The 14,361-nt window shown below is 35.4% G+C and overlaps 1 protein-coding gene across 2 annotated transcripts in view; it reads right to left on the reverse strand.

Moving 5' to 3' along the window:
• Window positions 1-14,361, reverse strand: part of SGCZ (sarcoglycan zeta) — a 413,335-nt gene that overhangs the window by 336,421 nt on the left and 62,553 nt on the right. The window lies entirely within an intron of this gene.

The following is a 14,361-nucleotide window of genomic DNA, read 5'->3' on the forward strand; positions in this document are numbered from 1 at the left end:
AATTTTATCATCAGTGTAGGATTTTGTAAGCATATATATATGTTGGCTTGTAAGCATATATATATGTTGTTGTTGCTCAGTCACCCAGCTGTGTCCGACTCTGCGACCCTGCGGACTGCAGCACATCAGGCCTCTCAGACCCTCACCATCTACTGAAGTTTGCCCAAGTTCATGCCCATTGCCTTGGTGATATCGTCCAGCCATCTCATCCTCTGACACTCTCTTCTCCTCCTGCCCTCAATCTTTCCTAGCATCAGGGACTTTTCCAATGAGTCAGTTGTTCAGATTAGATGACCAAAATACTGGAGTTTCATACACAGTTTCTATACTGGAGTGAGTATATCTATCTATCTATCTATATACACATATATATATTATTTAAAATATATAAATTAAACATATATTTATATAATAAATTTATATTTCTTATTTTATAAGTATATGAATAAATTTTAGGTAGATTTATCTATGTGAATAAATATATACACACGTATATTAATATTTAGATATGTTTACATATATATGAAGATAGAGAAAATATGTTGATCTAACATTTATTAAAAATAGTACCTTTACTATATACATGTTCACAGACAGAAATTACCAAAATATAACTTCTGTTTGATTTGTTTTCTCTGTTATATTATACCCTAGGGAAATGACTTATGGAATATTTCAAATAAACAGCACATGACTCAGGTATTAAAATTTCCTTGTTTCCTGAAAACAGAAACTAGACTACAAGAAATGTGTTTTTATGTGTCACACAACCATAAACATGACAAATGTGAAAAGGTCAGCTTATCTCTAGGGTAAATAAGCCTCCATCCAATTACTGGTCCCAACTCTATGCCAATAGCCTGAGACATGTTGGCCTCTCCATTAAAACTGCTTCATGCATCCTTATTCCTCCCCCATGAAACCTGAATTTCTAGGCCACTGGGAATGGTAGATGTATTCAGGACAAACTGATGGTTTCAGCACTCACTGGCTTTGTTAAGTTTGTGCTTCTGTATTCTGGCCTCAGAGGTTTTCAGACAACTTCTCGTGTTATAAAAGTTTTAGTAAAACTATTTTAAAATATTTAGCATTATTAGGAAGTTGCAATAGCAAAAAGGATATCAAGAGCATTATATTTCCTGCATAAGATTTTGTACCCTTGTTTTGTATATTTGTTTTCAATTAGCAATTTGTCATGAATAAATATTCAATAAACCTATAAATTTTTCCAAATGTAAAGGTGCCTCATTTCTATGTTAATATTCATTTTAAGGGTTTATCAAAAGAGATGTCTCTAGCCTTGGTAATGCACATTTAGTGTATCTCTAATTAATTGTGTTATAAACCATTATACAATACACATTGTTATATAAATGTCTTTGCATCTATTAGAGAGTTTATATGTGAGAAGCAAATTTTTTGGTAGGCATCTTGCTTTCAAATATTGAGAGGTATTGTCCATTGAAATTAAAGATGGACACATTAATTTAAATTTCCAATAATGGTATATGAGCTAGCCAGTTTTCCAGCACCTTAACCACTATCACTTATTAAAAAATATTGTTCTTTTGCAATTAAATAAGTGCTTCGCTAAGATTTGCTTTGAAGATGGATGATTTTGAGAATATTTTGTTACATTATTTATTAGTTTTCTATGATTTCAATTCTCATGTTGGGAAACATATATTTTAAAATATATTAATATTATGTTACAAATTATCTGTGACATTAAAGAACGTTAGATGTTAGGAATCCATAAAAAACAGAACATCTCATAGCTTCCTCTACTTTTCCTCATACAATTTCATGTCGTGAAAATTCAGGATTTGCTGTCCCTGTGTTTGCAGGCATCTCTCCTTTGGGGTCTTCTACTCATTAGTCTTGACTTAGAATACATTGATTTTATTGTTGATTCTCTTTTATCATTGACTCTTATGTCACTGAAATAACCAGTTATTTCATTATCTATGTTTACAAATGCCTTAAAATAATACCACATATATGTCTGTGTGTATATATATATATATAAACCATTGTGCTTATATGTACTATATTATATACATTTATGTTTGCATATGCATATGCTTTATTACACTCTTCAACTTTAGCTTTTTGTATAGCAGTCATGTCTTACCAACATATATCACAGTGTTTAAAATATTGCATTTCCTCAAGAAAGAACTGAGTCAGTTCTTTAAGAAACTTTAGAATAAAACCACAATGATAACTTCATCACAACAAATATTTGAATAACAATCATTCCACAAGGACGTTATACACAAAGTAGTTTATACACAAAGTAGTTTATAGTACAACCTGTGAAATCCTTCACAAAATGTTAGAAAGTTGGAATTTGGTTCTTGTTATTTAACAGTGCATTCGAACTATGAAAACAAGTTCGATTTTTGTCTTGATGACTACAGAACATTGGGGAATTGACATATTGAAGTGCTCTCTGGCAGTCATATGGTTCCTAATGACAGCTTCCCTACAGGGATCTTCTGTTCATGAAAGTAGCTATTACTATTCACAGTTGTTGTAGCTCTTGTCAGCCCAGTGAAACTTCAGAATGTTGTAATCAATGGCAATTGAAACTGCTAATAACATTAAAATTTAATTTGGACACAGGTACCACACACAAGTGCTTTAGACAGATCTCTTGGCACACTGCTGGCACATATGAAACATTCAAGCATGTTAATAAATGAATGCTTAATCAGGAAGAACAATTAAACAGGAAAACAATATAAAACACATCAATTTTCTCCCTAGATGCAATAGTACTGAATCAAAAATTGTTATATAACAGTCACTTAACAAAATGAATGAAGCAGGGATGAAGGCATATTATGTTCCTAGGTGGCAATGAAAGACAAGTGCTAAAAACTTGAAAGCAAGCAAAATATACATTAAAATGAACTATTTTCAGTCTAGCACTCAAAAGGAATTTTGTGCCAATTTGACCTTTTATTATTGTGTTTGAAAATGTTAATTTGGAAAACTCTCTTATTTCTTTCCTTGTAATAATGGCACACATTTTCAGGTTCTCCTTTTCTACAAATTGTTAGTGTATACTAAGCATGTTTGCATTTGCTATAAATGTAACAACTAACTTTAGCAACAGCAAAACATAAATTCAAGAAGATATTTTCTCTAGTATATAGGCAATTTAATTAAATTTTATCTTGAAGTAATTATAGATTCACAAGCAGCTTGTAAAAAATAATACCGAAAGTTCCTGTCAACACTCTATTCAACTTCCCCATCAATAACATCCACCTTATAAAACTACTAAAATGTCACAACCAGGATGTTGATATTGAGCAGAAAAGACACAGAACGTTTCCATTCCCCGAAGGATCCCACATATTGTCTGTTATGATCACATGTTTCTCTCCTGACTCCATTCCTTCATAATCCCTGCAAACATTAATTTCTTTTCCATTACTATAACTGTCATTTAAAGAATATTATGCAAATAGAATCACACAAACTTCAACTTAGGGGAGATGGTTTTTACACTGAGCATGATTTTCTGGAGATTCATCCAGGATTTTGCATATATCAATAATTTCTTTTTATCATGGAGTGGTATTTCATAGTGTGGGTGTGTCCAAGTTTGTCTTACTATCAATCTACTGAAAAACACTTGGGCCATTTCTAAATGCTGACTGCTGCAAACAAAGCTACTATAAACATTTCTGTACAGGTTTTCTATGAACATAAATCTTCATTTCTCTAGGATAAGTGCCCACGAGTGCAATTACTTTGGTAATTAAATGCTTAGTTTTGCACATATATTAAAAAAAAAACTGGCAAATGAATTTCCAGAAATTTCTTACCATTTTACATTTCAACCAACAATGTATGAGTAATCCAGTTTCTCTATATTCTTGCCAGCATTTGCTAGTGACATTATTTTCTTTTTAATATTAGCCATTCTGGAAGGTATGCAATAATATAATTGTGGTTTTTAACTGGCACTTCTCTACATCTAATAACATTTAACTTCTTTCAATGTGCCAATTTTCTCTCCATATATTTCCTCCATCAAAATTTTTGTTCATGTCTTTTGTCCATTTTCTACTTTGTGTGTGTCTGTGTGTGTGTGTTTAGTGGTCAGTTTTGACAAAAATGTGTATATTTCAAATACTACACTTTTCTCAGGTAAGTGTTGTGAAACATCTTCCTTCTGTCAGTAGCTTCTCTTTTGATTTATTTAATGTTCTTTTGCAGAGCAAAAGTTTTTCATTTTGATGAATTCAGCTTATAATATTTCCTTTTAAAGATCATGATTTGGTGGCAAGCCAAAAATTGCCTAGCCCTAAGTCCTAAACATTTTTCCCCATATTTTTCTAAAAGTTTTACAGGGTTACATCTTATCCTTAAGACTGTGATCTATTTTAGTTCATTTTTGAATGCCTGAAGCTTAAGTCAAGGTTGTTTTTTTGTTTGTTTGTTTTATGTCCATGAATGCTCAATTATTCCAATGCTATTTGTTGAAAACGGTATCTATCCTCTATTGACTATACCTTATTTGATTTTTTCATCAGCACTCTTTTTCAGTAGAAAATGCTGTACATTTTAAAAAACATTTTCACCCAAGTGTCTGGTTTTTGAGTCAATATAATTATGTTACTCAATTTAAAAATAAGCCATTACATTATTAGAAGCAAGTTCACCACTAATATAGAAGTACTAACAATCTGTAATGTTTATCTTGTATCCAGCAATTTTACTGGATTCATCAGATATAGGAATTCTTTTCAAAATTCCTTAGGATTTGCTTCATAGGAAATTCACATCATCTGACAGTGAAGACTGGTTTCTTTCTTCCTTTGCTATCTGAATGTGTTTCCTGCCTTACTGCACTGGCTCGAGTGCCAGCACTACTCTACATGAGTGGTGAGTGGAAACACCATTGTCTTGTGTCTGATCTCTAGAAGAAAGCATTAATACTGTCATAGTAATGTTTTTCTATAGTTTTTTTTTTTAAATTTTCTTTATTTTTATGGTTAGGTAGGTAAAATAGAGAAAAGGAGTCCAAAATGGCGGTGGCTAAAAGACAAAGAAGGGAAAAGCCTGCAAAAATAGAAAAAAAGAAGGTCCGAGGACCAGAGTGAGGACCTCAGGTAAAATAAACAACACTCCTGCCTGGCCCAATTTACATAGGACAGGCCCAGGGAGAGATAAACATATAAAGAGAGGAGCCAAAGCCAGCTCTCTCTCTCCCGTTCGCTGGGGTGCTCTTCTCTTCACGTCTTTGGATCGACGTGCCCTCACACCTCGAAGATGGATTTTCCTGCTATTTTTGAAATAAAATAGAGCTATAACACTGAGCTGTAACACTGATTTGTCTGAGAGGTATAACATGGTCTTTCTGAGACCTAGAGCTATAACACAGTCTATCCAAGACCCGAGAGCTGTGACACGCCGAGAGGGCTTCAATGTCCGTCACTCCAAATCTTTGTTGTGACGAGACAAAGAACCGAGGAACATACACTCGCGTGACATTATCACTTTTTCTCAGCTGTATGGATAGGTAGATAGTAGAGCAACATAGCTTCCTATTAGCAAATGACAGAATAACTTCATTTTTCACCAGGTGAAACCTGCAAATTCAGTCCTATACTTGTCTTTTTCCTGTGCTTCTTGAGGCAGATATTAGTGTCATTTTGTATTTGTGAAATACATTAAAAAAAAAATAATGTCTTTTTCTGTCTTGCTTGTAACTGATTCTAAAATTTCTGAGGTAAATAAAAATGTTTTCTTAAAAAATTGTATTTCCTGTTTTGTACTTAGCTTTCATCTTCCTAGCACACTTTTAATATATAACTACTAATTGAGTAGTATAGAAGTAATACCATTTACATGTGAAAGCAATTACTGTATCTTATGAAAAAGATTATGTATGTCTTTAAATTGTTTCAGATCCTTTATTTGTAATTTGATTTGCAAATACCTCCATTTATATGTTTCTTTATATGGTTAACTGGTCACAACATAAAGAAAAAAACACCAACAAATTAAAAAGAAAGTTAAACACCAATAATTGGACCTTTGTAAGGAAGAAATATCTAGCTAAGTGATAATGTTAAATAGCTCAATCACTGTTGAATAACGATTAACTCTAAGAGAGGTAGTAAGTTGTACACACAGTTGAGACAGGTACAAAATGTGAAACAATATGTGAGACTCCAGAAATCTTTTACATCTAGTTTTAAGATATTATTTTGCACAGGAGGAAAATATGGTGCACAGTGTTTTAACAAACTCTAACTATTAATACCTTTAACAGAAATGTGCCTAAGTTAGAGAAGGCCAAAAAAAAAGTGTTTGGTTACCAAAAAAAATCATAAAGCATTGATATTAAGTTTTTATAATGCTTCATTTGAAGATTTTATGATGTTCTTTCGGACCATATTTGAAATAGTATCTTGATATTTGACAGAGAAACTTTGACATGAGTGTACAATGCAGTAATGCTATTTATTCTGTCAAGCTACATTCGTTGTTTTGTCATCTGTAAAACTGACTAGCCTAATTTCTCATGCCTGCAATTAATTTCACATAAATACATGCCATTAATATTTAACAGTGACTTTCACAGAAATCTTCATTTTTTTCACATAATCTTGATGTGTTCTGCCTCTTCTTTATTTCTAGAGCTGCTGTTGTTAAGTTGCTAAATAGGGGCTTCCCAGGTGGTTCAGACGGTAAAGAATCTGTCTGCAATGCAGAAGACTCAGGTTCAATCCCTGAGTTGGGAAGATCCCCTTGAGAAGTGAATGACTACCCACTCCAGTATTCTTTCCTGGGAAATCATGGACAGAGGAGCCTGGTAGGCTACAGTCCATGGGGTCACAAAGAGTTGGACATGACTAAGCAACTAGAGATGATACTATGTGGCAAAATAATTTTGGTAGTTGAGGTAAGAATAGCTGTAATTGTTTTCTCTTTGAGGAAAGGTGTCTCAGTTTTCAGAACTAGATTAAAGAAACGAATAAAGAAACTTCTGCACAAAGAGTTCAACTACACAGAAAAACTATAAACCTACATTTAAAAATACCATTTCACCAGTGTGTTACCTTTGAATTACAGTATTTGATTTTTCTCTGATTATAGTTCCACATAGTTGATAAGAAATTATTTTCTTTTGAGCAAAACATGCATATCTAATTCTCAAACTGGTTAGTGCATTTCTTGATCTCCTGGGACCCTTTGGTTTCCCACGGGATATTCAGTACAGCTGCTAACTGTTCCCAGCAGTTTCATTGTTCTGAGGGTGTGAAAGGCATATTGCACCAATTCCTCATATGTGAACTCTTTTGTTTCAAGAGGTTTCTATTTTCTCTCCCACACTGAAACAAGAAGACTTCTCTGACAGATGTATACCACATACACAAAAACTGAGCTTCAGCGTCTACTCTGTGCTCGTCTTGAATGAAGTTTGTGGTGGCAGGAACTTTTGTTTACGAGACACAAGCACAGTCAACTGCCCACTTGCACTCATGAAAATTTCTGAACTCTGTCTTATTATTTTCAAAATTCTAAGGTATTTCATCACTACCTTCCTAAAATGAAAGGATTCATTTGTGGTCAGTACCAGGCGTATAAATTTCATGTAAACCAAAACGTTATGAAAATTCTCAGCAGACTCTTCCAAGATAATCAATCAGCTCTTCTTTTCATAGACTATGTAATGCTGGATTAGAAAAGACAGTGTAAGTATGAAGCAGGAATTTGGTAAATATGGAACTGTTTATAGATATTTTTGGGTGTATGATGCATAATTTCAATTGTGAGTGTTTACACATCTACTTTAATTTCAATAACTCTTGATAATGATATGTCACTGTCTATCACTGAGCTATTGAAAATAGTAGCCACAATTTATTCAAGGTGGTGTACATGTGCTAAGTCACTTCAGTCGTGTCTGACTCTTTGTGACTTTATGGACTGTAGCCCACCAGGCTCCTTTATCCATGGGATTCTCCAGGCAAGAATACTGGAGTGGGTTGCCATGCCCTCCTCCAGGGGATCTTCCCAACCCAGGGATCGAACCAGCATCTCTTATGTCTCTTGCATTGGCAGGTGGACTCTTTACCACTAGCACACCTAGGAGGCCATGGTTATGTTATCTTAAAAGTTTAATTAAAGTTAAAATGAAAAATTAAAATTCAGTATCTCCATCATGCTGGCGGTATTTCAAGTGCTCAACAGACATGCATACTAGTGAACACAGCACAATGGAGCATTTCCTTCATTTTATCAAGTTCTTTTGGACAGCCTGTATCTACAGCATTTTTAGGTTATTAACATGCTACATTTATACTGCTGAAAAGATTGTTGTTGAAATTCTTAAAAATTCTATAAATTAGTAAAACAGTAAAAAATAAAAGAGATACCATTCAGAAATACACTGCAAGCAGCAGTACTTGTATGACTATTTATCACGTGTCAACTGAAATATTTCAAAAATGACTGTAAATGTAGCTGAGAGGTGACTCCTCACTTATCTCATGTGTGCTTAGTCACACAGTCATGTCCATCTCTTTGAGACCCTATGGACTCTAGCTGGCCAGGCTCCTCTGTCCGTGGGGATTCTCCAGGGAAGAATACTGGAGGGGCTTGCCATGCCCTTCTCCAGGGGATCTTCCCAACCCAGGGATGAACCCAGGTCTCCAGCACTGCAGGCAGATTCTTTACCATCTGAGCCACCAGGGAAGCCCCAGAATGCTGGAGTGGGTAACCTATCCCTTCTTCAGGGAATCTCCCCCACCCAGGAACTGAACCTGTGTCTCCTGCATTCCTCACAGATTCTTTACCAGTGGAGCTACCAGGAAAGCCCTTATCTTATAAATAAATTGAAATTCTCAGTCTGATAAAACAGATCCAAACCTAGACCTTATGTTGTTCATATACATGATATTCATGTTCCAAGTCCACTCTGTGGTATGTTTTATGGAGAATAGTAAGAGGAGATTGATTGATTCCACATTTGTGAGCACATACCAAACGAATCACTGTAAACCCATGACTTTCTCAAGTCTTAGGTAGAAGTGATGATTTTTGACAATGAATTTGTAAATGAACTACACCATCTGCACTTATTGCCTTTATTCTCAGAGGCTGCTCTCCTAGAGTCAAAGAAAGCAGACAGTACAGGACTTTAGTAAAAATATTATGTAGGATCATAGTTAATGTGTGTGTGTGTGTGTGTGTGTGTGTGTGTGTGTGTGTGTGTGTGGACTCCTCTTCAAGCCACTTCTTTCTCTTAGTCCAGGATCTCATATAGATTATGAGGTAGGGTGGTATAGAGCCACACATATCAAATAAACGTCATACACACTAACTTTGTCTTCATCCAGCTTTGGGACTATTAGTCACTCAGGGCCTTGATTTCCTTTAAAACAAACTCTCTCAGTGATTATCAGCTTTATGCCATTGACCCCTTACTTCAACACAAACAAAAAACTTCACACTAGACTTCCATTAAGAACTTAGATGAGAAAACAGATATTTGTACTGGAAAGAAGTTGAGAATGACCTCCTTTCCTGGCCCGTATTCTTTTTCTGTTCCCTTCTTCCCCCAAGTTGATAAAAACTGGATTGATGGCACCCAGTCTTATGTAACAAAACAAAACAAAAAAACACAACAAACAAACAAATAAAAATAACAAAGATAAAACTCTGAAATTGTGATATATATAAACGGACATTGGGTCTTCACACATGGAAAGGGACTCAGATATCACCCAGCCTAATATCCCAATTTTATGGATGAATAAATTAAAACCAAGAAAATCAGAACCATCTAAACCAAAAATGGCTTATAATCTTAATTGAATTCTTTGCCATCAACATATTTCTGTTTTATACTGATGTACTTTTTATGAATGATCATTATCATTTAGATTTTTAGAGAAACAACAATCCAGCAGATGTTTAGTCCAGCATATATGTGGATTTTATATTTAATATCTATAATGTTCTAACTGTTTGCATTATTTGGATTGAATTATTTGAGCATTAGTTTTTTCCTTTATGGTCCTGCAGCCATATGCTGAAGGGCAAGTAAGACACACCTGGGGAAAGCCCACTTATAACTCATTCCAGCACACCTGCTTGGTTCTTTCTACCTATATGCCCTGTGTTCCTGCTGACTGCAATTTTACTAATCCTCTGACCTCATAAAGACTGCCAGGGGCTGGCATGCGTGAGCAGCATGAAATCAAATGTGCCATATTGTTTAGCATCTGTTCCTAACTCCCCATGAAGTTTTCTTTGCAAACAGCACAGGGCTGTCAGCTTCAATCAGCTCCGTAGCGAACTCGACTAAGAAGCATTAGTCTTCATCCAGAATTGCTCTTTACATGACATACCTTCGCCTATGAATGCAACGGAGAGGTTTAATGCTAATGTGCCTATATTACCAAAAGAGAAATCCCTTAAATATTGCAAATATTTCTATGTGTTTAATGAGATCTAAATGTTAAGTATTTGTCCTGGGACAAACAGCACACTTTTTAGCAATTATTGTATGTTTATTTTTTTTGAAATGCTTCACTGAAGGCTTTGATAAACTCGACTTTAACACCTCAAGCATTCCCTTACTCTCCTCTTCATTGTAAACAAAAATAAAATTAAAATGTATTAGCGCCCCTTTGCAGAAACACATTTCTAAGATTTGTAATACATTGTGAAATTGGTTTTATTTGAGATTCCTATCAGGAATAGTAAATAAAGGAAAATTATTTCATAAATTAGGAATGCACAAGAGCTTCATAATAGGCAATGCCTAATTTTAGGTTTTTAACACATAAATATATTAAAGTTTAAACATTCTTAATCTGTCAAATAGTTAATCAAAAACATAAATATCCCCACATTTCCCAATATATGAAACACTTATTTGCATATTACACAATTATAGATAATCATTTGAATGCTCATAAAACTTATATGCCTGTTCTTAAGATATCTAAGGAAAACCATTGTTGAGATAAAGGAAAAATATATTTTATTAACCTAAAACATTTCTTCTTACAATCTGGTCCAAAATAACAGTAATATAAAGTATATTTTTTGTTTATAATTTATGATTTTCTCACAGATGATTCAACCAGTGGACACTATTTTTTCCAATTCAAAGGTTTATTTTTTTGTTGTTGATAAAAAAATCATCTGACTCTGATCAAGTTTTTATTTATTAACAACTTATATAAAATTAATCAAATATTTTCTGAGCATTTTATTTTTTTAATTTATTTTAATTGGAGGATAATTGCTTCACAATGTTGTGTTGATTTCTGCCATACATCAACATGAATGAGCCACAGGTATACATACATCCCTTCCCTCTTGAACCTCCCTCTCACCTTCTCTACCCCACCTCTGCAGGTTGTCACAGGGCACCAGGCTAAGGTCCCTGCTCTATACAGCAACTTCACATTAGCTATCTATTTTACACATTGTAATACATATACTTCAATGCTACCTTCTCAATTTGTCTCATCCTCTCCTTCCCGTGCTGTGTCCATAAGTCTGTTCTCGATGCCTGAGTCTCTATTCCTGCCCTGCAAATAGGTTCATCAGTACCATTTTTCTAGATTCCATATATATGTGTTAATATACAGTATTTGTTTTTCTCTTTCTGACTTACTTCACTCTGTATAACTGGCTCTAGGTTTGTCCACCTCAATAGAACTGACTCAAATATGTTCCTTTTATGACTGAGTAATATTTCATTCCTCACTGTAAAACTCAGGCTTAAATTGAAGAGAGAAGGGAAAAAATCCAAGCCATTCAGGTATGACCTAAATAAAATCCCTTATGATTTTACAATGGAGGTGACAAATAATTCAAGGGATTTGATCTGATAGACAAAATGTCTGAACAACTATGGACAGAGGTTGGTAACACTGTACAGGAGGCAGTGACCAAAATCATCCCCAAGAAAAAGAAATGCAAGAAGGCAAAGTGTTTGTCTGAGGAGTCTTTACATATGGCTGAAGAAAGAAGAGAAGTGAGACGCAAAGGAGAAAGGGAAAGATATACCCAACTGAATGCAGAGATTCAGGGAACAACAAGGAGAAATAAGAAGGCCTTCTTCAATGAACAATGCAAAGAACTAGAGTGAGAAAGACTAGAGATTTCTTAAAGAAAATTGGAGAGAGCAACAGAACATTTCATATAAAGGTACAATAAAGGACAGAAACAGTAAGGCCCTAACGGAGGCAAAAGAGATTAATAAGGGTGGTAAGAATACACAGAAGAACTACATAAAAAGAGGTCTTAATGACCAGGATAACCATGATGGTGTAGCCACTCATCTACAGCCTGACATCCTGGAGTGTGAAGTCAAGTGGGCCTTAGGAAGCATCACTATAAACAAAGCTAGTGGAGGTGGTGGAATTCCAGCTGAGCTATATAAAATCCTAAAAGATGATGCTGTTAAAGTGCTACACTCAGTGAAAGAAAGAGAAAGTTGCTCAGTGTGTCTGACTCTTTGTGACCCCATGGACATACAGGGGCATGAAATTTTCCAGGTCAAAATACAGGAGTAGGTAGCCCTTCCCTTCTCCTGAGGATCTTCCCAACCCACGGATCAAATCAAGGTCTCCTGCACTGCAAGCAGATTCTTTATCAGCTGAACCACCAGGGAAGCACAAGAATACTGGAATGGGTAGCCTATCCCTTCTTCAGCAGATCTTCCCAACCCAGGAGTTGACCCAGGGTCTCCTGAATTGCAAGCAGATTCTTTACCAGCTGAACTACTGGGGAATCTTGCTGCACTTGATATGTCAGCAAATTTGGAACTCAGCAGTAGCCATAGGACTGGAAAAGCTAAGCTCCAGTCCCAAAGAAAGGCAGTGCCAAAAAATGGTCCAACTACCAGACAATGGTACTCATTTCACATGCTAGCAAGGCTATGCTCAAAATTCTTTAAGATAGGCTTCAGCGGTATATGAATAACAACTTCCAGATGTATAAACTGGGTTTAGAAAAGTCAGAGGAACCAGAGATAAAATTACCAACATTTGTTGAATCATAGGGAAAGAAAATTCCAGAAAAACATCTACTTCTGTTTCATCGACTACACTAAAGCCTTTGACTGTATGGATAACAACAAACCATGGAAAATTTTAAAGAGATGGGAATATCAGACCATCTTACCTGTCTCCTGAGAGACCTGTCTCTCCTGAGAAACCTGTATGCAGGGCAAGAAGCAACAGTTATAACCTTATAAGAAATGGACTGGTTCAAAATTGGAAAAGAAGTATGACAAGACTGTATATTGTCACCTGTTTACTTAACTTATATGCAGAGTACATCATGAGAAATGCCAGGCTGGATGAATCACAAGCTGAAATCAATTGGTGGGAGAAATATCAACAACTTCAGATATGCAGATGAAAGCAATCAAATGGCAGAAAGTGCAGAGGAACTAAAGAGCTTCTTGATGAGGGTGAAAGAGAAGAGTGAAAACCTGGCATAAAACCTGACATTCAAAAAACTAAGATCATAGCATTCAGTCATATCACTTCATGGCAAATAGAAGGGGAAAAAGTGGAAGCAGTGACAGATTTTCTTTTCTTGCACTGCTGCAAACAGTGACTGCTGCCATGAAATGCCAAGCTTTCCTTGGAAAGAAAGCTGTGGCAAACCTAGACAGCATATTAAAAAGCAAAGACATCACCTTGCCAACAAAGGTTCATATAGTCAAAGCCATGTTTTTTCCAGAAGTCATGAACAGATGTGACAGTTGAACCATAACGAAAGCTGAGCCCTGAAGAATTGGTGCTGTGGTGTTTAAGAAGACTCTTGTGAGTCCCTTGGACTGCAAGGAGATCAAATCAGTCAATCCTAAAGGAAATCAACTCTGAATATTCATTGGAAGGACTGATGCTGAGCTGAAGCTCCAAAACTTTGGTCATCTGATGTGAAGAGCTGACTCATTTGAAAAGACCCTGATCCTATGAAAGACAGAAGGCAAAAGGAGAAGAGGGCAGCAGAGGATAAGATGGTACAGTAGCATCACTGACACAGTGGACATGGTTTTGAGCAAACTCTGGGAGATAGCGAAGGACAGGGAAGCCTGCTGTGTTGCATTCCAAGGGGTTGCAAAGAGTCAGACACACTTAGTGATTGTACAACAACAAAATATTTCATTGTATATAGGTACCACAACTTCTTTAGCCATTCATCTTCCCATGGATATCTAGGTTTCCTCCATATCCTGGCTATTGTAAATAGCATTTGTTTTCACATTCACATTTCAGACCATTCTTGAATGTCTGGCATTTAGAAGATAACATTTAAATGTATTAAGTACAGATGTACTCTTGTGACTTCTTT

This window comes from Capra hircus, chromosome 27, assembly GCF_001704415.2.
Source record: "Capra hircus breed San Clemente chromosome 27, ASM170441v1, whole genome shotgun sequence".
Lineage (NCBI taxonomy): Eukaryota > Metazoa > Chordata > Mammalia > Artiodactyla > Bovidae > Capra > Capra hircus.